This window comes from Elaeis guineensis, chromosome 1 (assembly GCF_000442705.2).
Source record: "Elaeis guineensis isolate ETL-2024a chromosome 1, EG11, whole genome shotgun sequence".
NCBI lineage: Eukaryota > Viridiplantae > Streptophyta > Magnoliopsida > Arecales > Arecaceae > Elaeis > Elaeis guineensis.
Window position 1 is genome coordinate 171,384,053 of NC_025993.2, and position 21,874 is coordinate 171,405,926.

Genomic DNA, 21,874 nt, shown 5'->3' on the forward strand with positions numbered 1-21,874 from the left:
CAAAGCTATTTTTATTCTCAGAAAATCGCAGTCAAGATTAAATTGGTAAAAAATGGTTGTTATTTTTGTTATAACAATGATGTGCACAGGGCCTGTTGTATAGACATCTGCTACACATACATACACACAAATATTTAATTTAAAGGCTTTGAAGGGATGTGTTTACAGTTTACCAAAAGGATTTATCCATATTACCAACAATGATGGCCAGCAGCGTCACGACTGTTGTGTTTGCTTTACAGGTTTAGCATGGACGGTAACACACCTTGCAACTTGAGATAAACGTTAGTCCAAGTAAAATAGGTTATCCGAGTTGAAATCCATAAGATCAGCGCTTTCACCACGATTATAAGTTAACCTAAACAACATATGGCACTTCAATATCAAAGATGGTGCACCCAAAAGAGAGGATAAAGACCTGATTCCCCAGTCAAACCAGGCATAGGGTCGAAAAATAAAGGATAAAAAGAAGTTCAGATTCTTAGGACAGCGTCGACCGAAGCACAAGTCAAGGCGTCCGCTGGCTTTGGAAGCAGTAGTATTAAAAGCGGTTTCATAGAGACTTGCCAGGGTACCACAAACGGAGACTTTCTACGACCCTATTTGGATACCTAACTTACATAATCCTACTTCAACGTCCCACAAACATCCAAAAAATGCCCGTATAATAAAAAAAACAGACAAAATCATCGATTTAAACAAAATTCAGGTTTCTGATGTAGGCAATGTAATCTTTAACAACAACCGAAGTTCAAGAGTGATTGCTATGGTAAGATTTGGGATAGTCCCTGATATGGCATATAAATTATTTTTCTATCATTGATTGATACGGGCAAGCAATTTTATAAAGATTTGAATTCTGAGTAGTTACACTTTTGCTATTAAGAGAAATTTAAAAATGGAAGGATTATTATGGTAGATTTAATTCAAAATAAAGAAAAAAATTGATTTCTCATAAGAAGAAAGTTATATCTCAATTCTTGATTTCTACAACGGATCCTTTCCTCCACACTGGTCAAAGGACTTCAAAAAAGACAGATTTTGAAAGAGAAAAACTCTCACAACTCAAAGCTCTCATAGTGAGAGGCTCATAAACCTTCCTTCATCATATTCTTTTCTTTTCTTAGTGCAAATCTACAGGTCATCGGAAATTCGAAAATGCTGAAAAGATTGAGGAAGCTAAGAAGGCTGAGAAGACTGAGGAGGCTAAGAAGGCTGAGATAACTGAGAAGATTAATAAGGCTGAGTAAGTCGACATCATAAGAAGGTCGAAGAAGTCCAATCACATCAGAAGATCGAATAAGTCGACCTCATCAAAAAATTGAATAAATCGATCTCATCAGAAAGTCGAGTAAGTTCACCTTATCAGAAGGCCGACAAAGTTTGATTTCATCGTAAGGTCGAGTAAGTCGACCTTATCAAAAAATCGAGAAAATTCGATTTCATCAGAAGGCCGAATAAGTCGATCTCATCAAAAGACCAAGAAAGTCTGATCTCATCAGAAGATTGAATAAGTCGGCCTTATCAGAAGATCGAATAAATCGACCTCATTAGAAGGTCGGATAAGTTCAACCTCATCAGAAAGCCAAATAAGTAGATCTCATTAGAAGGTCGAAAAAGTCTGATCCTATCACAAAGTCAAGTCGATCTTATCAGAAGACCGAGAAGGCTAAAATGAAAAGAGATAAGACCATCTAAACCAGGTCAATTAGAATAGGATAATATTTTATAATATAATTTTTTATTATAATTTTATTATTTTTGTTCTTCCAAAATTCGAGCTGATCTAGGCATCGGAGGGTCCGATCGGAGCCAATCCGACGAGCTTTTTTATCTTTTGATGTGTAGATCTGTGACTCCAAGATGGATTGTATTTCACCAGCATGGATCAAACAACATCCTCTTGATGGTTCTAGCCCGATCGGATTTTGATAGTAACAGTTTGGCATGCCAGGAAGGGGGTTGACTTTTCAGCCCTCCATTTCACTTCTCTTGTCTTTTTATTACAAGAATGGTATTTAATGTAAAGCAACAAGAGATCCATCCCATATCACATTGAGCTACTACAAATTCGGAGCAACCCAATGATCACCGACCTAACGACAAGTATGAGCTCCAGCTTGGGAGGATTCAATTTGGCCGAATGAGACTCGACCTAATAAAAAATATGAGCTCTGACTCGGGATGATCCAATTTGATCGAACGAGACTCAACCTAATGAAAGATATGAGCTCTGGCTTAGAATGATTCAATTTGGTCGAATAAGACTTGACCTAATGAAATGTATGAGTTTCGGCTCTAGTTTTTGCCAACTGACTACAAAGGGGCTAACACTTCAGAGACCCCACATGGCTTCATGGCAGGCCAAAAATGATGACGACATTGACTTGACAAGATTTGCTGACGAGATTTGACTTTTGATCTACTTCGGATACTTCGACTTCTGATCTACTTCAGATACTTTGACTTTCGATCTACTTCGGATATTTGGACTTCGAATACTTCGACTTTTGATCTACTTCGGATATTTCAACTTTTGATTTACTTCGCATATTCTTCGGATACTTTGACTTTTGATCTACTCTGGATATTTCGGATATCTCAACTTTTTATGAACTACTTTCTTTGTCCAAAGCAGTGAAATTGCTTTGGACTTGAAAGTGGGGAGCATATGATATGGTATATAAATCACCTCCTTATCATTGATTAACATGTGACAAATAATTTTATAAAGATTTGAATTTTGGATAGTTACACCTTTGCTATTAAAAGAAATCTAGAAACGGAAGGATTATTGTAGCAAATTTAATCCAAACTAAAGAAAGAAATTGATTGCTCATAAAGGAAAAGTTATGTCTCAATCTTTGATTTCTACAATGGATCCTTCCTCCATACCTATATAAACATCATCAAAAATTCGAAGAGGTTGAGAAGGCCTAGGAAGTCGAGAAAACTGAGAAGTCTGAGGAAGCTGAGAAGGAAGGTCGAGGAGACTGAAAGGTCGAGAAAGTTGAGAAGGCTGAGAATACCGAGGATGATGAGAAGGTCGAGTAAGTCGACCTGATCACAAGATCGAAAAAGTCCGACCTCATCAGAAGATCGAATAAATCGACCTCATCAAAAGATCGAATAAGTGGATCTCATTAGAAAGTTGAGTAAGTTCACCTCATCAAAACGTTGAGAAAGTTTAAACTCATCAGAAGGTCAAATAAGTCGACCTTATCAAAAGATCGAATAAATCGACCTCATCAGAAGGTCGAATAAGTCTCATTAGAAGATCAAGAAAATTTGATCTCATCAGAAGGTCAAGTAAGTCGACCTCATCAAAAGGTCGAGGAAGTCCGATCTCATCAGAAGATCAAGAAGTCGATCTCATCAAAAATTTGAATAAGCCAACCTCATCAAAAAATTGAAGATCGAGTAAGTCAACCTCATTAGAAGGTCGAAGAAGTCCGATCTCATCAGAAGATCAAGAAAGTCTATCTCATCAAAAATCTGAATAAGTCGATCTCATCAAAAAACTAAATAAGTCAACCTCATCAGAAGACCGAAGTTTGACCTCATCAAAAGTTCGAGTAAGTGGACCTCATCAGAAGATCGAGAAAATCCGACCTCATCACAAGGTCGAGTAAGTCGATCTTATCAGAAATTCAAGAAAGTCAAGCTCATCAGAAGGCTGAGAAGGTCAAAATGAAAAGAGAGAAGGCCATCCAAATCAGACCAACTAGAATAGATAATATTTTATAATATAATTTTTTATTATAATCTCATTATTCCTGTTCTTTCAAAGTCTGATCTGACTTAAGTAACGGAGGGCCTGGTCGGAGATAATCCAGTGAGTTTTTTTATCTTTTCATGCATAAATCTGTGACTCTAAGATAGATTATATTTCACCATCATGGATCAAACAATGCCTTTCTGATGGTCCTAGTCCGATCGAATTTTGGGAGCAACAGTCCCTGTAAGCCTATAAGGCTATTGATCAAATCATAATAACTCAGATCAATAATAAAAATAATTTTTTCAATCCTCAAAAGAATTAATTTAATAAAAATCCAATCAAATCATTTTATTAACAAAAATATTCGATCTAGATAAAATCTTCAAATCTAAGCTAAACTAATAAGAAGACCAATTGACACAAGTGACCAAGATAGCCAGATCTATTAATTGCTCCAAAAAATCTTGCGTACTTCCCAATATCTCGAGCAATTCATGATCTAGAATCTGAAAAATAGAAAAAGAAAGAAAAGCAAGCTATACCGGCCGAATAAGCAACATAACATAATCAAGTGGACTCTAAGCATGATGACAGATAGTAAATCAAACATGAATAAACCTATCATTGGCAGGCATATTAAAATTTAGAGAATCAAATTTTTTTATTGTTCAAAAGTATACTTTTCAGAAGCTGATACCAAACTCAACATCATATTATAACCATGTAACCCAACGATATGGATTAGACGCATGTTGCACAGAGTACTGGATAACAACTACCACTATTCTAATCACCGATGGCTTGATATCGAGATTAGTTTTTCATATTACAGATCGACAAGTCCAATATATAATCTACATGGATAGGACCATGTCATAGCCATATATATATATATATATATATATATATATATATATATATATATATATATATATATATATATATATATATATATATATATATATATAATTTCATAAATTATCTAGTCAAATTTCTAAATCTATTTCTCAAAGCAAATCATATATTTAAAAATAACTTATTTATAAGAATAAAATACTACATGCTTGACTCATTTTATCAAATCAAAAATAGAGAGCATAAAATCAAATTAAATAAACTAATTATCATTTTCCAAAGATCATTAAAAAGTATACTTTGAAGCGCTTGATTACTTATCTCTAAAAATGACAAATCCAAGCATACTATTTATGAATCCACTCTTCAATCTAGAAAATGGATACACCTATTGAAGGCCACTGAACTTTAACATTTTAGAAGTCAAATAAAATAAGAAATCTTGAAGAGATTAGATGGATCAAATTAAGATATTATTTAGTATACGGCTCCTACTCAATAAGGATGAAAAAGGACAAGGCTTATTGAGCGGTAAGGCCCAACAACTTGATGGTTGGATTAAGCTAATTACATGTGATCAAATAATAGATCTGCATACTGATGGCTCATAATGATTGAGGATGTTCAAATCTAGTGGAATCCAAGATCGAGGCCGGTATATTGCCGATGGTCATGGATCATTACCCCTTCATTAGGGTCCACCAAGATCATTGAGAAGGGTTAGATTTAACCAATCCTAAAGATAGTGAAAAGAAAAATATTATAGAGAGAAAAATTAGAGAGAAAATGAAAAAGAGAGAGAAAGAGATGTGTGAGAGAAAACTCTATCCTTCTCTTATTTATTTATTTATTTATTTATTTTTATTTTTATTTTTTATTTTTTTCCGCCCTGTCCTTCTCTTTGGCTTCTTGGCAAAAGAGGGCACCACATGCCCAAGTTTATCTAGTAAAGGATGTTGTTGTTGGTGGTGGTGGCTGGAAGACTGGCAATAAGGATCAATGGCAGTGGCCGACAGTCGGTGCAAGAAAACAATGAAACTAGGGTCTCGACCCCATTTTTTCTTATCTTCATGGTCTTTAACAAGGCGCACCGATGACGGCCAAAAGTGGCATAGGGCACAAGTCTTTGTTCCCATCGACAAGTGCCAGCGATGAGAAAAGCTAGAAAAAGAAGAATAAAGGGATTTTTCAGATCTAAAAATAGGAGATTTATGGGTGTAAAGACCCGATTTTTTTTCGGACCACTCCTAAAGCCAAACAAAACAGGGAAACAAAGAAAAAAAGTCCCGATTGGACTCTGTTCCTCCCCCTCCCTCTCCCATGTCCGACAGCATCGGGGAATGGAGGCTCAATTCGAGCCAAATGGCGCCACAAACCCTAGAAAAATCTTCTCTTTAAGAAGCTTGTCACCCTCCATTGAGTTCCATCGAGATTTCATCGAGAAATCATTGACGAGCACTGTGGATTTCTCTAGCTGGGTTTCGTCGGGAAAGATCATTGGATTTTCTTCTCGTCTAAGTCGTTGGACCGAGGTAGCTACTCTCCTTCTTCTTCTTGTTCTTTTTCTGGTGCCCACCAAAACCAGTTGCCGTCGTGCGGTATTGAACTGACAAGCCACCGGTTGGGTTTGAACAGAGGGTTGCTCTGTTCGACTTGTTTTTTTCCTTTGTCTGGGGTTTCACCACCTTCCGCTGACTGTAGCCGCCGACGGGATGTTTCCCCTTCTTGCTGCCCTGAGTGTCGTTTGGTCACCGGCCTCAAGGCCTTCAGTGGCCATAGTTGGGAGAGAACAGGGACGTGTGGAGCGTTGGGGGGAGGTGATGTTGGGGCGGGGCGTCCCTATTTCAACGAAGAAGAAAGGAAGAGAGAGTTGTTCCTTCTCTGTCTTTCCTTCCTTTTCTCTTTTCCTAGTTATATAATTTATTTTATTTTATTTTATCTAAAAAAAAAATCAAAAATTTATTGATGGACCCCAGTAAACCTCAGTAGAGGGTTCCAGATAGATACTTCATATACCATAAAATTTTATTTTAATATTAATTTTAGATCTATAGGAGAATAATTTTTTGAATAAGAAGATGTCAAGTAGGGTTTTTGATACTTGGATTATAAATCTAATAAGTTTAGCATGACGACCAATTTATACAAAAACTATTTTATGCATAAGTGATTTCGATCTATGAAATTTTGATAATGACATATTATATACTTAATTGTTAAGTATGCAATTACGACTTGTTTGATATTATGTATTACATATTACTGATATTGACTTGGATGGATTTTGATAATCATATACATTGTTGATGCTCTGCCACAGACTGAAAATATAGTTGTGGTAGTCCACAAAACTAGCCACGATTGATGCCTTGCCATGGACTGAAAATATGACTGTGGGAGTTCAGAGTTGAGTATCTGTGGTCCTTCAGACTAGTAGCCATTGTTAGTGCCTTGCCATAAGCTGCAAACATGATTGTGGTAGTTGGAGTTTGAGCGCTTATGATCTTCTGGACTAGTCATAATATTGATGCCCCACAACGGACTCTAAATATGGTTGTGGTAGTCTACAGGACTAGCCATAGTATTGGTGCCCTGTCATGGGCTAAAATGTGACTGTGGTAGTCTAGAATCAAGCACCTTAATATGATCGGATTCGATGTGTGTATTATCCTGAGATAATTATAAGATGTGATTTATTGTGTAAAAAGAAAAGTATTTGCTATGCATATTTTATGAATCGTGATATCTTTTAGCATGAGATTAATATGAGTAATGATCACTATTATTTATTTATTTATTATTATTATATTAGTATTGATATGTGAAAATTTTTTCTGGATGGTAAAGCTTAACTCTTCTATTTCTTTTTTCTTCTTAGAGTTACAGGATGCTCATGATTGGCTATAGTTTGGGTTCGTGGGTAAGTAGATGAATAGATAGAGTATTATTGATATTGAGCGAATGATTGAAAGAATTAAATTTATAATTATATAATTTTTATTAATTATTATTAAAATTAGATATTATAGATGTTAAGGCATTAATGAATTTTTTTTAGGCTTTGCATATTCTTTAGGGTTTGTCTTAAGAAGTGTGCAGCCATCACGTATCCGATTTAAGTGTTGGGTTCGAGGTATGATAGAATGGTATCAGAGATAAGATTATGATCTCTAAAAACTGTGACTTAAGGATTATTTGAGCATAAGATTATGATCACTAAGGATATGACAGAATGAATTAGATTTTATTGTGAGGACATGGGATTTGCATCTCAATGGAACCTTTGATGATTCAATTTTATCACTTTTGGATTAGATTACTTGATCTCCTAGGCATTTGTTGGAGATAGTTAGGAGTATTGAAAACTCAAGTCAAAAAATTATGTTTGTGGGTTGATCTAAAATATCTTGTTATGATTGTTGAATTGATCGAAGAAATTGATCATGGTGAACCTTTAAGATTCTAACATATAAGGGACATGATAGACATAGCAGGAAGGGTTCAAAGTTTGTAGTTCAGATTAATTGGTATTGCGATTAATATGTATAAGTGGCATATGATCTGTATAATGAAACTAATGAGTTATGTCTTAGAATTCAATAAGTAGGGTGTGACCTAATAATAAGAGATGTTGATAGGAAAATATAGTTGCAATATTGCTATGTTGTGGAGTGTCGCTACTCAATTATTATTTAGATGATTTTGGGAATTTCAAATGTGATGTGGGTGCGAAATTATAATAGACCCCCTAGATTTGTTGTGATTGTTTGATTGTAAATTTTGGGTTAGCAACAAATTGTTTAATGTGTAGAATATCCTTCAGGGATTGCACCTATTGGTGGATTATATACGATATTGATATTAGATTCTATTGATTGGTTTAGATTTTTATTGATAGGACATGAAATATACATCATGATACTACCTTTCATAATTTAAAATTATTATTTTTGGATTAGCTTATTTGATTTTCCTTCTATTTGTGGAGATTATTAGGTATATTAGATTTTAAATTAGAGATTAGATTTCTGAGCTAGTCTAAGGTATATTACTATTGTTATCAAATTGAGTTGTAAAAATTTTGGAAGACTTATATGAGCCTTAACATATACGAGACAAGATTCTATGTGTCAATTTATTTATTAATGCTAAGGGTCGTGAAGAAGGGAGTTCTATATGGAATAATCGAATTGATTCTATTCATAAGGATGTTGATTTGAAATCTTCTAATTTGTTAAGATTTGGAGTTAACCTTATTTTTAAAAAGAAATGTCAGTTGAGAATTGTTTAATTGATTATCCGATAAATCTAGGCCTAACTCACTCCAATTAGTTCTAGATTTTTTGGGTTTTTAGATGAGTAGTGGAGTTTATGCAAGGGATTCAAATATGAAAATATGTTAATATTTAATTTTGATGTGATATGCTCGAGGGATAAAGCAACTTAGAAGTTTTGCTTAAAATCTATCAAAAATTTGAAAGATTGAATTTTTTTTAGATTCAAATGTAAAAATAGAATTATTGCCAAGATTCATCTCATAACCTTAGAGGATTCGGTAAGTTTAAGATCAAAGTGCGTAGTAGAAGCATGGTGGTTTGCTTATATGAAAAATCAGTTAAGAATATTAATTCTAACTCAATAAGTATTATAATTGGAGATTTGATTTTCAGTAAAACAGACCGCCATTGATAAATGAAAGGACATGGTTATTTATCCTTGGGCTTATCTAGATGTTGCGGTACCATTTTTGGTGATTGGTTCTTTTATTGTTTATGTTGGTCTAAAAAATTTTGAGCATTTTAAATTTAGGGTTAATGGATCGATAATCCTTAATTGAGCTCGGATGTAGAATGTTTGAGCATAGATATCTTTTTCTTAGTTTTGACATTATTACTCTATTTATTTGAATGGATTTGAGATTTTGTATAATAAGAGTTTAATTAATACATCCCATACAAAATTAAAAAAGATAAAGAAAGCTATAGATTAGGATAAGAATTGATCTAGTTTGAAATACTATATAACCAATTATGTTGAGAACTCGTAGAACAAACATTTTGAGATGTAGACAATTTAGAAGACCAAAGATAATATGAAGGTCATGTATTTTCAATATTTAAAATCTCTGGTATGTTAATTTTGAGGATGAATTTATTTGAAAAGGGGAAGAGTGTAAAGATCTGATTTTTTTTTTCGCACCGATCCTTAAGAAAAAAAAAAAAAAAAAAAAGAAAAAGAGTCCCGATTGGACTCTGTTCCTCCCCCTCCCTGTTCCGTGTCCGACAGCATCGGGGAATAGAGGCTCAATCCGAGCCAAATAGCGCCACAAACCCTAAGAAAATCTTCTCTGAAATCGTTAATGAGCACTGTGGATTTCTCCAATTTTTCTCCCGTGTTTTTTGGGTTTCGTCGGGAAAGATCGCTAGATTTTCTTTCCATCTGAGTTGCCGGACCGAGGTAGCTACTCTCCTTCCTCTTCTTGTACTTTTTCCAGTGCCCACTAGTCGCCGTCGTGCAGTATTGAACCGGCAAGCCACCGGTTGGTTTTGAACAGAGGATTGCTCTATTCGACTTTCTTTTTCCTTTGTTCTGGGTTTCACCACCATCTGCCGACTGTGGCCGCTGATGGGATGTTTACCCTTCTTGTTGCCCTGAGTGTCGTTTGATCGCCGGGCTCAAGGCCTTCGGTGGCTGTAGTTGGGAGAGAAGAGGGAAATGGGGGTGGGGGGGCATCCCTGTTTCAACGAAGAACAAAGGAACATAGTGTTCTTCCTTCTCTCTCTTTCCTTCCTTTTCTCTTTTCCTAGTTATATGATTTATTTTATTTTATTTTATTTTACCTCTGGGAAAAAAAGAAATTTAGAGATTTATTGGTGGACCTAGTGAACTTCGGTAGAGGATTTTAGATAGATACTCCATATATCATAAAATTTTATTTTAATATTAATTTTGAATCTGTAGGAGAATAATTTTTTAGACAAGAGGATATCGAGTAGGGTTCTCGATATTTAGATTATAAATATAGTAAGTTCAGCATGACGACCATCAAAATAAGAATTCCTAGATATTATTCATTTATTTATATAAAAATTATTTTATGCATCAGTGATTTCGATCTATAAAATTTTGATAATGGCATGTTATATACTTAGTTGTTAAGTATGTAATTATGATTTGTTTGATGTTATGTATTACATATTACTGATACCGACTTGGATAGATTTTAATAATTATATGTATCGAGTTTTGTAAAAAAATATGAAATTGAATTACAATATCTAATAAGTTTGAAATTCAGTTGCATGACTGTATGCGGGGTTGTTGTGCTCTGGACTAGTGACTTTGTTGATGCTCTGTCATAGATTGAAAATGTGGTTGTGGTAGTCCACGGGACTAGCCACAGTTGATGCCTTACCATCGGCTGGGCTGTAAACATGATTACGATGATTGGAGTTTGAGCGTTTGTGGTCTTCTGGACTAGCCACGATATTGATGCCCCACAATAGACTGTAAATATGATTGTGGTAGTCCACAGGACTAGCCACGGTATTGGTGCTCTGCCATAGGCTGAAATATGGCTGTGGTAGTTCATAGTCGAGCATATTAATATGATCGGATCCGATGTGTATATTATCTTGAGATAATTATAAAATATGATTTATTGCGCAAAAAGATAAGTATTTGCTATGCATCTTTTATAAATTATGATATCTTTTGGTATGAGATTGATATGAGTAATGATCATTATTATTTATTTATTTATTATTATATTGATGTTGGTATATGAAAATTTTTACTGGGCTGTAAAGCTTATCCTCTCCATTTCTCTTTTCTTTTTAGAGTTGTAAATTGCTCATGGTTGGCTATGGTTTGAATTTATGGGTAAGTAGATTAATAGATAGAACATTATTGACACCGAGCGAAGGATTGAAGGAATTAATTTATAATTATGTAAGTTTTATTAATTATTATTAAAATTAGATATTATGGATGTTGAGGTTGTAACGAGAATTTTTTTAGATCTTGTATTTTTTTTAGGATTTGTTCGACCTAGATATTGGGTTTGGAACGTAATAATGAGTTTTTTTTTTTTTTTCTGGTAAAAAACATGGTCGACGATGGGAGTTCAAACAAGAATAGATAAGAGTGGAGATCAATGGATCTTACTTTGACTCCAGCGAGGGCTTGGCCGTGATTATCGATGAGCACAATAAGTCCAAAGAGCTGGCGGCCAAAGGGAAGAAAACGGAAGAGAGAGGACCATGGTTACGACGATTTTCCCGGTGAGGAAGAAGTGGGGTATTGGCTTCTTAAATAGGAGCGGCGGACCATGCTTTCCAGCCTTTACGAACTTCGTGGTGGACGACTCCTCTATCATATTTGAACAAGGTATCGCTGGCCTTTTATTTGTTGCCAAGATGAGCAAAAAGCTAGCCTATTCATGGACGATGTGAAAGAGTTAATTCATATACAAGTACCTGAAACCTACTCAAAATCAATTCAAGGATCCAACTTTACTCCATTTCTACCTGCCTTACTCTGGAGCAGGGGGATTGGAGAACGGGGAAAAGGAGGCCAGGGTTTAATTTGGGAGGGGTGGCAGGATGGGAAGGCGGCGGAGGGATGGGAGAGCTTTGTGATGAGGGCGGTAACGCTAAGGCCGCGATCATGAAGAGTGATGAGAAGGATTGTTAGCCTGTCATAAGGTTAAAAACAAATTAGATACGGATCGGATATTAATATATTTATATTAATGATTATTTTATTTAATAAATATAAATTGATGATAAATCTTAGTTGGAACCAAAAATTTATATTTATAATTTGGATAGATTTGAAGACAAATCATGAAAGTATATAAAGATAGGTATAAATCAAATGATAAATCATTAAGGATAGTAATTTTAGTCGACTCATCGAGTATTTGATCTGATTAGAACCGTAATGGGTATGAGTTCTACAAAATAAATCCGAAATGGATTCAGATTTGGAATAAATAATAGTATGCCCAACCTCGAATCCAACCTGATAACCTTAATCTAAATCACTCATTTAAGATTACAATTATTTTATAATATTTATATGACGAGTTTCTTATTCGATTTGATCTAATCTAACTCAATCCCTCTTATCTATCCGATCCAATCCAACTCGATTTGTACCTCTACTTGACTCGATTCTATCTAACTCGAGGTGCATATGAGACGGATATGAAATGTTTAATTATGAGATGGATATAAGTATTGACTGTTCTAATCCATATCCAATCAAGATGTGCAAATAAGTCGAGCCGCTCATGAGCTATTTGAGCTCGACTCAATTATCATCGAGCTCGAGTAGCTCAAATAATTTTTTGACTCGAGCTCGAGTAGCAAGATATTCGATTCGAAAGCTTGCAGGCCTACTGAAATATATATATATTTTTTATAATATTATTTTTATTTATAATATATATTATTATATATATTATTAGTAGATTAAGATTCGATTTCAAGATCGAATATACATCAGTAGATATTCGAATTGAGTCAAGACGATCTCAAATTTTGTCTATGTTTCATCAAGTCGAGTTCGAGTTTGGAATATTAAGGCTCAATCGATCTCAAGCCGAATTTTGAATTCGAGTATTTTGAGTTGAGTCAAGTTCGAGTTTCCAGCTATTTGATTTGGCTCGGCTCGATTGCACCTCTAATCCGATTCATTATCATTCCTAAATAGTATGGCAAAGATATTATAAATCAAATTCCATTCAATTATCTTTTCTTATTCTTTACTCCGCTGAGCTTAAAACTTAGCTATGCATTGTTGGCAAAACAAGATTAATTTTAAATCTACGCTGCTGCAACTTTCAACCAATTCCTATGACCCCATCTAGATGCCTAACTTTCATAATCCAACTGCAACGTACCACAAACATCCAAAAAAAATGTCTGTGTAATCAGAAAAACAGACAAAATCATTGATTTAAACAAAAATTTCAGATTTCTGATATAGCCAATGCAAACTTTAACAACAATCGAAGATCAAAAGTGATTTCCATGGTAAGATTAGAACATATAAAAAGAGGGCAAAAAATACAAGCTAAAGAATATAATATAATGTTAAGAAAAACAAGGAATTGAAAAAACAAACCAATCTTGCACAAAAAAAGAAAAAAAAAATCAACCCAGTTGATAAAATCATTCCGAAGTTAGATCATTTGAATGGACAAGACAATTCCATACAATCCACACTGTGAAGCATGTCAGTCCCGATCCTATCAGAAAACTTGACGACGTGAAAGATTAATGCATATACGAGCACATGAAACCTACTCGAAATCAATTCAAAGATCCAATATTATTCTATTCTATTTGCCATACTCTGGGGTACCTGGATTGGAGCAGGGGGAGAAGGAGGCTCCCATTTAGTTTGGGAGGGGTGGGAGGAAGGGAAGGCCGGGGGATGGGAGAGTCTGGTGATGAGGCGGCGAGGTTGAGATGTAGTCATGGAGAGCGATGGGGGGAGGAGGGGGGGGGGGGGGGGGGGGGTGGGGGCGGGGGGGCGGTGGTTGTTAGCCAATCGTAGGACTAAAAGTGGATTGAATACTAATATATTTATATTTATTTTATTTTATTTAATAAATATATATATAGATATGAATGTTAGTTCGGTATAAAAATTTATATTTATATTTTAAATAAATACAGATATGATTTAGATATCGAAAGTATGAATATAAATATAGATATAAATCAAATGATAAATTATTAATTGATTATTTATTTTAAAAAAAAAATTATGAGTACTATATAAAATTAAATAAAATTATAAATAAAAGTAAATATTCGGATATGGATCAGGCAGTTGTCTGTTTATTTCTATATATATATTTTGAATAATTAATCAAATATTTAAATTTTTATATAGATTTATATATAAAAATATATTCGGATGGATGCACTTTTGTCTCTCGGAAGTCACGAAGACGAGATACGCGATGGGCTTCACCTGTGCCGGTCCGGCCCGAGGCCTTTAGTTTATACTTGAAGCCCACCCAAAACTAACGCGGAGCATGAAATCGACCCAAAACCCTTTAAACCCTACTGGACGCTGCCAATGTGCATGGAACGAGGGAGGGAGAGCCGCGGAGCTTTCCTCTTGAATCTCTTTCTTGGGGTCAATCGATCCGAGGAGGCGGAGAAGAGAAGAGGGAGGGGGGGGGGGGGGGGTGTGGAGAAATTGAAGCCGGTGGTGGGGTTCGTGGTGTCGAATAAGATGCAGAAATCGGTGGTGGCGGCAGTGGATCGGCTGTTCCTCCACAAGCTGTACAACCGCTGTGTCAAGCGCACCAGCAAGTTCATAGCCCACGACGAGAACAACGACTGCAACCTCGGCGACCGAGTAATAATCCTTCTCCCGTCCTTTCTTTCTCTCTCATCAGTCTCCGGGTCGATCCCTTTCTCGAAAATTTTGTTTTGTTGTCGGTTCCTTATTCGATTTGTTTCTCTCACTTGCTATGTTGTTCTTGGTACGTGAAAAAGGAACATTTTTTTTTTTTAATCATGTCTTGTAACCCCATAAAGTCGATGGTTTGCAATTGATTTAAGAAATTATACGTGTAGGGATTTCTTCAGATATTATCTTTGAATATTTGATGCTTCTAAGCGTCTCTAGAAATGAATTTAGAATCCAAATTCGTGGATCAATTCTCTTGAGTAGATGAGGGTTAAGGAGTATTTTTTACAGCAAATGCCCCTGATGAAAACATGTTGGTTATTCATAATGATAATATACGTGACTGCTCGATAGAATCTGTGATTTTTTGTATTGGTGAAGATGGGAGAAGAGGTAGAATGTAAAAGAGGGATGTGAAGATTTGATGAGAGAGGACATGAATTGTAGATAGATTTCAAAGACAGGTTTAATTCAGTGATTTTGATGTCAACTATGGCTCATCATAACACAGTAATTTACATGGAAAATAGGCTACCACATTAACTGAGATTCAATAACTTCTCAACTTACAGCTGAATGTTTAGAAGTAAACTCTGCTTTATCTTATCGCGCAGCCTCTTATCCTATCCTAATAAATTAATAATGGAAGTTAGGTTTGTTCTCTGACATCCTTGTTTAACAATTGGTCTGTTGACACAATTTGTGTAACTATATTACACTTCATATTTCAATGACCATGAAATTTTTTGCTATTTGATTTACATCTTTAAGTTACAATTCTTGACTTTTGTTGTGAAATATTAAGTTCTTTGCAACATATATCACCCAAGTTGTTACTAAAACGAAGTTTTCAATGACTGTTCAGAGAACAACATGACTTGTCACGTAGTCTTCTTAACCACAAGGCATGAGTGATGCGAGATGATGCTATATTTTCTACGTAGGTTTTGCTGATATCATATCTTTTTGCTTCTTGATCATACAAGCATGCTATATGCCAGCAAAGAATATATTCTTGAACATCCCTTTTTTCTTTAGATCTATCACATTTTTTATCATTTTGGTAAGCATTATTGAAATCTAGTATTCATTCATGTGGTGGAAACCATAGCTTTGGTGTAAATGAATTTGGCTTGAATTGGGATCTAGTGTTTCTAAGCAACCAATTCCCTTTAACACTGATTGACTGTCCTGTTTTCATGATTAAGAAGACTTTCAACCAACCTATCGAATTATGTGGTGTTTACAAGTTTGTCTGACCTTTTTCCTTTGTTCAATATGAATTTAGGACTTATGAGAGTATATGTCCATTTTAGAGCTTTCCATTGTGAAGCCTTAATTACTATTTAAGAGCTTTTCGATTATTGTTTAAATTTTTGGGATCTAATGTAGAAGCTGAGTACCTGATAGATGACTTTGATGAGTTTTGTTGGGGTAGATCCGATGCTATTGCTCAAACACCAATAAGAAAATTTCCAGAATTTTTTACCCCGGGTGCTCTATGCATTCAGAACTTTGCATCTGTTGCTTTTAGAAAGCACTCATACTAAATATCCTATGCTTCCAAGGTTTCATTTGATATCACTTCATTGCCTTTCATCTATTTTGTGGCTTGATGAGACATCCAATCAAAAACTTTATTGTCCGTAGCAGGGAGAACATAATCTGCCAACTTCCTGCTTAACATCATAGCTACTTATTTGATCACTGCTTATTGTACTGCACTGTTCATTCAGTGAAAGTGGTTACTCAAACTGGAGTTCATGTAGGAATGAGCAACCTTGGTGTTTAATCATAAGTGGAGAGCTGGTGGATTAGAGTTCCTGATCTCCTGTGCTTCAGAATTTTGACTTTGGCCTGGTGGTTGCTTTAGTTAAAGTCCTGGAAAGGGAGAGGATGGATGGCAGCCTCATCTCCAGATTGAACCTTACTACATCAGTCCATCTTGGTCTGACCTGACCTAACTAGATCCATCCAAACCAAGCCCAACTCGACCTATCCCAACATAGTTGGACCCAACCTGGTAGGATCCAGCTGAATTGGATGACATCAAGTCAAGTGATTTTGTCCAAGTATAGTTGATGCAAACATTCATGACTGGTATCATAGTTTTGAAATAGATACTAAAATTTCAAACTTAAAAGACTTGCATCGAACAACAAGCATTTCTTTTGGAACTATAATTGACCAAACTGCAGTTCAGCAAACTCAAGTTTTGCCAATTGAGGGAGTTGTACGAACAAATGGGTATGAGATGCTTTGTCTTTTATTCTTTTTGGAAGGACCTGCAATTCCCTAGTTGGTAAGAGATGCTTTGTCTTTTATTCTTTATATCAGGACCTGCATGGTGCCATTCCATTCTTGTCCTTTTGGAGGCTAGGATTCTTGATTTCGGCAAAAGCCAACCTTAAAGGCCCTAGTTGGTTGTATCTGCTCTTTGCTAGTTCTACCCACAATGAAATTTTTATTGTGCACCAAGGTATATGCGAATACCACTATTGCTAGATCCGCTCAACCAGCCATTTCTTTAGTTGAACGCTTCCCTCTCCTTTTTAAGTGAAGCTCAATTATTTAGATTAACATTGATGATTATGATAATGCTCCATAATATTTATTCTTGGCCCATCATAGATTCATAGTAAACCTTGAGTGTATTTTCCATATAGTAATAGTTAAAAAGGAGGAGCAAGGGGGAGGGAGACACTGGGGGGATCCGTTTTCTGGAGTCCATTACCAGGCCTTGAGTGAGTAAACAGTTTTCTGGAAAACTGGAACGTTTGCTGACAAGATGAGCCTAGATTTGGGATACTAGATGATTTATATACTAGTTTTATCATTGTCCATTTACTTTAGTCAATGCTGAATAGCCTTTTTTCAAGTCACTGAAGTGAGAAACAATGAAGCAAGAATCAGCACTCATCTATTTGTAACGATGTGGTCTGAGGGGACAGAAAACTTTCTGCCGTCTTTTATCTGAAAATTTCTTTTTTCGTGTCTAATAAAATTGTTACCTTCGGGTTAAGTTGGATCCTTCAAGGCCACTGAGCAAACGGAAGTATTGGGTGGTCGCTGAGATACTTCAAAGAGCAAAAATCTATGTTTCACCATCACCAACAGCTCCAGCACCTGGTGGACCTGTTGTGGAGTCACCTTAGACGACTACATCCTCCTAACATCTCACATATGGAATAGAATTTCAATTACTTTTCATTTTAAATGCTTGTCCCCATCTAACGGCTGGAACCTTGTTATTTTTGTTATATATTACAGATAAATGTACCATGGAGCAGAATTCTTCATTTTTCCCCCAATCGTTCTTTAGCTTCCTTTTTCCTCCGTTCTAATTATTTTTAAATTTCAATTATGTTGCCGAATGCACGGTAGAAAAGCCTTTCTGTCGCGATCTTCTTCTTGTTATGAAATGGATTTTTTCTCTCATTACAGGGACTGGGAAGCTTATTGTAGTCCCTAGATCATCGTGTGATGTTATTACAAAGCACAGCATACAACAATTGTGAACTCGAGGCTTGCCTGGGTTATCAAGATCCTGTTCTTAGCAATCAAAGATTCTAGTCTCAAGTTTTGGGCAATGCATCCTGGTATTTGGGCTTCGGGTTAGTATGGTGCTAACAGGGTTTTTAAGGAAAAATGAAAAGAAAAGGAAGGTATCGGTTGTTGCTGGATAGTTGAGCACGACTCAAATTTATTGGCTAATTATGTTATTATAGACGGTTGTTGGCACCTCCGTTGTAGTCTAGTTGGTTAGGATACTCGGCTCTCACCCGAGAGACCCGGGTTCGAGTCCCGGCAACGGAAGTTTTTTCATAAATTTATTAAAAAGTAAAGAATAAAGTGAGTCCCATGAGTCTATCTATTATTATTATTATTTTTTTTTTTGGTAAATACGTTCTACCCACTAACCAGTCCGCTACAATGACCTCTAACCAATACAAGTACAATGATTGCATGGCTTGGAGCTTAGTTATTGGATCAAACCAACTAATCTGCGATTTCAGAACAGAAAGAGTAATTGACAACCTTTATAGACATTTCATGGCGGTCCACGCTGAGACTTGCTTGGACAAATATAAAGAAATTGGATTTTAAGATTACATTACAACCTAGCCGGGACACAGGAAAAATATACATTTGGAAAGAAAGACAGAGCTTATGCACGAATATAATCACATCTCTACGTAGTCTCAATCACTCGGTCCAAATTTGTGCCGCAATATAAAGTGTGATAAGCTGATGTCCATCATTGGTAGATTGAGAGGATGATGAGAGTTCATCCTTCTTAGGACTCCTCACTTCTGAATTTTCAGTGAAACCTGAAAGTTATGAGAAAGTAAAAAAAAAAAAATGCAAAAACTTCTCTAAAGTTTACGATTATTATACACACATTCTATAGTTTGTAAAATATATAGTTACAATCAGTTAAATTAACAGTCTTAGTAAAATTATTTATCTTATATAAAATATTAGAATTGTCCCCAGACAAGGAGGAGGATGCATATATATATTTTTATGTTTTTGGGTAGACGTTATAATCACTTGAGATTATTTTAATCATTTATATGTGTATATGTGGGTGCACATATTTATATATAAATATCCTCCTTCAAATCTAAATTACCGAAGTCACAAGCGAATTCAAACCGGATTTGGCTAAGTATGATAAGTTGGTGGCATTTGGACGCCTCGCCGGTCTCCCTCCAAGAATGGTCCCACTTAGATGTTGGCTTCTCTGGAACATCCATATGTCATTTAGGAATCTTTTGGGAAGGTGGCACCAAATTTCTTTGTTGGTCTGGGTGTCCGTAAGACTGGTCACACGGCACCAAGATCCTTCGAGTGCATTCCAAGTTTCCCGTGACCAGAAGTCCGACTTAATTTCACGTGTTGGGAAGTCTTTTGGCCAACTTCAATTGCTCTGCCATGCATTTATCCGCTGAGATTTTAAACAATTAGAGTTGATTATTATCATATGGGCTTTTCTTGAAGCCTTGGTTTCTTTCTGGTGTTTGTTGGAAGCATCCACCACACCAGTAGAAACCAAGAAGAATAAAGAATAGGATTGGTGAAATGTTCTACGCTCCCCCGACAGAATCCGTGTGCTTAAAGATAGAGCAAGGTTAACCTATTTGAACTTGTGAGGAAGTTGTTTCCATAATAACGTAAGAACAAGGATTGTAAGGGAGGAAAAATTGGCATAGCACATAATGATCAGTTAAGGTCTAATTTTTGGACATTCAGTGTACTCGAGATTTATAGTACCGTCCATTTGGATCAATGTACTTCGAGATTGATTATAGCAACCTAATCAGTGAATATGTCATAAGATATAGCAAAGAGAGGAACAATGTGCTAAATCCTTGGGAACATGTAGAAAAGGATCATTTATACAATGCTTGGTCCACAGGCACCAATATATGATTGTGTTAGTTGAGAATCCCATCGAGAAAATCAACTATATGGCTACGTACGATCAATCTAAGTGACACCTCAATCTGTGTCACCCTGAGGAGGACCACCAGAATATATATCATTCTAATTTAGTTAAAATATAATATTTTATAATACTTATAACATACTTTTATATATATAATTTTTAATGATGCTTTTGGCATATTGCTGTAATATTATATATTTTTATAATATTTTTTAAAATTATTATTAGAGAGTATTTGTAGTAACATATTTTTTTAAGTATTACTAAGATTTCATAACTATTATTTTAGAACAATCCTTGAAAGAAAAAAATTTTCAATTTCATGGAGCTGACTCACTGTTGATCAATCAATCTGCGCACGACCTTATACAAGACCTATGCCAAGATTATGGTTTATAGGATGAAGCTCATTTTCTTTCATCTGATTAACCCTTAGTAGGATATATTTATTTTTGTAGGTGGCTAATGTCACGTCCTGAATCTAACACCTGGGTTGGATACGTGATGCTGCACACTTCTTAAAGTAAGTCCTAAAGAATATGCAAGGTCCGTAAAATTTATTATAATTTAAATATTCTATAAATATTATCAATATTAATTCATAATAAATAATTTTATATTAACAAATATCAATTTTATACAATATACAAAAACTCAATCATCAGACTGTTATTGATAATGCTCCATCTAATCAATTCTAGATCTCAATCATAATCAAATACATGAATCTTGTAACTCTAAAAAAGAAAAGAGAAAAAAGAGGGATGATAAACTTTATAGCCTAGTAATAATCCCCATACACTCACACCAATAAAATAATAATTTAAATATAATGTATAAATAATATCAAAAGAAAATATAAGAATCTCATGTTGAGTATCCAGTATAACTTGATATCAATATATATGAAAAATATACATCATATACAATCAAATATCTATCGTTTCAAAAAGAAATGCTTTGTACACCACTCCCGATGTAGAAAAATATACCATCTTATCTGATTTGACTATATAACCATCACTTTCTAACACGTATTTAATGATTGTAGTATACGCATTTAATACCTACAGTTCTACTTTTTTATTTAAAATTTTGAATGACAAAAATATTTTTTTTTTTTTTAAAAATTGTGACATCCTATGGTCATATTATGGCATTCTATAGTCAAATTATGACTTCCTGCACAGGATACCATAATTTTTTTTTCAGAAGTCATAAAGTGAAAATGATATTTTCATTATTGAAAATTTAAAAAATTTTTGAGTGACGAAAATATCCCTTCCTTATTATAGCATTCTGTAAAAAAATTATGATATCCTATATAGAAATTCATAATTTCACCATAAGATGTCATAATATCGATGTAGGATATCATAAATTTTTTAAATGTGGAGGGATATATTCAT

The 21,874-nt window shown here is 35.0% G+C and overlaps 1 non-coding gene across 1 annotated transcript; it reads left to right on the forward strand.

Moving 5' to 3' along the window:
* Window positions 1-18,756: 18,756 nt before the first annotated feature.
* TRNAE-CUC (transfer RNA glutamic acid (anticodon CUC)) lies at window positions 18,757-18,829 on the forward strand. Its single transcript has one exon. It is a non-coding gene; the product is annotated as a tRNA-Glu (tRNA).
* Window positions 18,830-21,874: the final 3,045 nt, after the last annotated feature.